The 3,705-nt window shown below is 39.3% G+C and overlaps 1 non-coding gene across 1 annotated transcript; it reads left to right on the top strand.

Moving 5' to 3' along the window:
• The first annotated feature begins 1,694 nt into the window (after positions 1–1,694).
• On the top strand, positions 1,695–1,801 carry LOC141593437 (small nucleolar RNA R71). The gene has a single exon (XR_012521519.1). It is a non-coding gene; the product is annotated as a small nucleolar RNA R71 (small nucleolar RNA).
• Positions 1,802–3,705: the final 1,904 nt, after the last annotated feature.

The raw sequence follows: 3,705 nt of genomic DNA, 5'->3' as shown, positions 1-3,705 counted from the left end.
CATGCAAACGAGGAGCTCTCATAGTCTTGTCAAGGTTAAAAGTTATACTCTCATCTCCCACTTCTAGAGTGAGCTCACCATGTTTCACATCAATCACCGCACCCGCGGTGTGTAAGAAAGGTCTTCCTAGAATGATTGGAATGTTGGAATCTTCCTCCATATCAACAATGACAAAGTCCACCGGGATGAAAAACTTCCCAATTAAATGCGGAACATCTTCACATATCCCTAATGGTGTCTTCGTCGATCTATCGGCCATTTGGAGTGTGATATTGGTGCATTTAAGCTCTCCCATCCCCAACCTTTTACTCACCGAGTATGGCATAACACTCACACTAGCCCCTAGATCACATAAGGCTTTGTTGATCGTGGTGTCGCCAATGGTACACGGTATTGAGAAGCTTCCCGGATCCTTTAGTTTTGGAGGTGAACTCCCTTGAAGTATTGCACTACTCACCTTAGTGAAGGCGATAGTCTCAAGTTTCCGGATCGACTTCTTCTTTGTGAGGATGTCTTTCATGTATCTCGCATAGGCCGGCACGTGATTGATTAATTCCGTGAAAGGAATCGAGACTTCCAAATTCTTCACAATTTCCATAAACTTTCCAAGTTGGTCATCAAATTTGGGCTTCGCTTGACGACTTGGAAAAGGAAGTCTAATCACAATGGGCTCCTTCTCCTTGACCTTGTCTTCATTTTTCTTTGAAATTTCTTCTTTTGATGATTCTCCAACCTTGGAGTTTTGTACAATTTCTTCTTTATCACTAGCTTCCACAACTTCATCCTCAACTTGCTTCTTCGGTGCTTCATACCTTGTACCACTTCTCAAGTGAATGGCACTAACCGTTTCATGTCTTGGGGGATTACTTTGAGGTGGTAATTGACCCTTTTGTCTTTGTGAGCTTGAAGATGCTAGTTGAGTCAATTGGGTGTCCAACATCTTGGTGTGAGCTAGGATGTTGTTGATGGTGGTTTCCTTTGCTTGACTATCTTTTTGCATTTGAGTGAAAATTTCTTGTTGATTCTTTTGCATTTGGAGGACCGCTTTTTGAACATCAAAACCTTGGTCATTTTGGTGAATGTATGGATTTTGATTTTGGTACCCTTGGTTTTGATTGTAAAAGGGTCTTTGATTTTGGTTTCTCATGGGAGGTGGGGTGTATGTTGTTTGAGGGTTTTGAACATTTTGGCTTTTGTATGAGAGATTTGGATGGAATTTGGTGTTTTCATTGTAATAGTTGGAATAAGGGGTACCACTCTTGTATGCTTGGAAAGCATTTACTTGTTCATTTGTTCCCCTACATTCACTTTGGTCATGTCCCAAAGTTCCACAATTCTCACATATCCCACTTGGGATTGATGAAGATGCCGTCATGGCATTAACATGATGCTTTGGTGATTTTGAGGCTTCTTCAAGTCTAGCCATTGCTTTCTCGAACTTCAAGTTGATAGTATCGATATGGGAGCTAAGTTGAGCACCTAATTGAGTAACGGCGTCCACTTCGTGCTTTCCTCCTCTAGTAGCCTTGCGAGGTCTACTATATTGTGAGTTATGGATTGCCATCTCTTCAATTTTGCTCCAAGTTTGGTTGTCATCAACCTCGGTGAACATCCCATTCGATCCCATATTAAGGATATTTCTTGAATCTTCATAAAGACCATTCCAAAATTGTTGTACCAAGAACCATTCGCTAAGTCCATGATGAGGACATGAGCGACAAATTCCCTTGAACCGCTCCCAAGCTTCATACAAAGATTCTTCATCCCTTTGCTTAAAGCCCGTAATTTGAGCTCTTAGCATGTTAGTCTTTTCCGGTGGGTAGAACTTTTTGTAGAAAGCTAGAGCCAACTTCTTCCAAGAATCTATTCCGAGAGTAGCCTTATCAAGGCTCTTCAACCATTGTTTGGCGGTGCCAATTAGAGAAAAAGGAAATAAGACCCATCGAATTTGGTCTTGAGTTACACCGGTTTGAGAAATCGCATCACAATAGTCGCAAAAGGTTTCCATATGAGAATGAGGGTCTTCACTAGGCATCCCCCCAAATTGGCTTCTTTCAACTAATTGGATAAAGGCGGATTTGGCAATAAAATTTCCGGTTAGATGTTGTGGTGTGGGAGTACCATTGGGTAGGTTCTCCTCGGTGGGTACGGAATGTGATGAAAACTTAGGCATTGTGGGTTGATTTTGTGGTTGATTTTGTGTTGGATTCTCCTCACCTTCTCTTGCAAAAGGGTTGATGAACTCAATAGTTGGTTGAATATCTACAACCTCACGAATACCTCTCAAATTCCTCCTAGCAAGTCTTCTATTGGTTGTCAAAGTTCTTTCAATTTCACGATCAAAAGGTAACAAGTCACCTTGTGACCTTCTAGACATGCAAAATATCAAAAAACTCGAAAACAATTAGAACAAACCTTGAGGAGTTTTACTTCCCCAAGGCAAAGAAAGACACAACTAATAACAATATAAGAAAATCTAAATCAAGCTAACACCGTCCCCGACAACGGCGCCATTTTTGATCGGTCCGTTTCGTGTTCACAATTGAATCGATGTTGTCGTTGGGTCACGTCCGAATCAAAACACAATTTATAACTTCACAAACAACTCTACAATTAGTAAAGAGGCAAGTAAAGGTCGGATCCCAAGGGACGGGAATTGAGATGAGATTTCTATTGAAACTAGTGGTATCTTAGGGGTGTCACAATTTGGGTTGATGTAGAAGGTCACTAAACTAAATAGCAATGAAAGTAAACAAGCAAGATGAATTAAAAGGGTTGTAAACAATTGATAAAAAGCACTAGGGTGTCATGGGGTCATAGGGGAATCATGGGATTTGATCATACAAACATGTTCTCAAATTATAAGCAAGCAATTATTGTTGTGATGGATTGAGTTGGGTTATATCTTACAATCCTAGGAGAGTTTGGGTCCCGGAGCCGAATCGATTAGATTGTACAACACCTACAAGTCGGCTTAATCTTCCCTACTCAACAACATGCATGGTCTAATGAGACTCGAGTTGGTTTATGTCTTACAAGTCTCATTGAAAAGATAGGTGATGGGTAAAAAATGCAAGGATTCATAGGCTCGCATTTCATCAAACATAACATGTGCATGAGTTGAGATCAAAACAAGCATGCAAATAAACCATGAAAGCATATTAATTTAAGCATGAATCATTCCCCATGTTGGTTTCCCCTAATTACCCATTAACCCTAGCTAGGTGACTACTCACTCATTATCATGTTGATCATGCTAGCAAGGTTGTCAATCATACCAACAAAGTGAAACATGATGAACAAATGAAAGTAATTAACAATAATTAAAAAGGGATTAAGAGGATTATACCTACTAATGATTCCAATAATAAAGCAAAGATAAAAGAAGTATTTGATGCTTGATTGAGAGGTTGTCAATCTCCTAATAATAACCCAAATAATCTTCAATTACCCAAAATAAAGGATGAACAAAAGAGAGATTAAGGAAATAAAACTTGTATTAGAACTTGATTAATTGTTGATTACCAAACTAAAGAGAGATTTGATTGATATTAACTACTCTAAGAATTGATAAGAAGAACATGCTCTTCTAATAAGACTAATGGGGTATTTATAGTGGAAATTAGGGGGATGCATTAGGGTTAACTAAGGGTTAAACTAGTAATTACACTTTTTAGATTGAGCAGGGAGGAGCCGGTATTTTTC

This window comes from Silene latifolia, chromosome 7 (genome assembly GCF_048544455.1).
Source record: "Silene latifolia isolate original U9 population chromosome 7, ASM4854445v1, whole genome shotgun sequence".
Taxonomy (NCBI): Eukaryota; Viridiplantae; Streptophyta; class Magnoliopsida; order Caryophyllales; family Caryophyllaceae; genus Silene; species Silene latifolia.
Note: the sequence above shows the minus strand (reverse complement) of the source record. Positions and strands in the feature narration are given on the sequence as shown.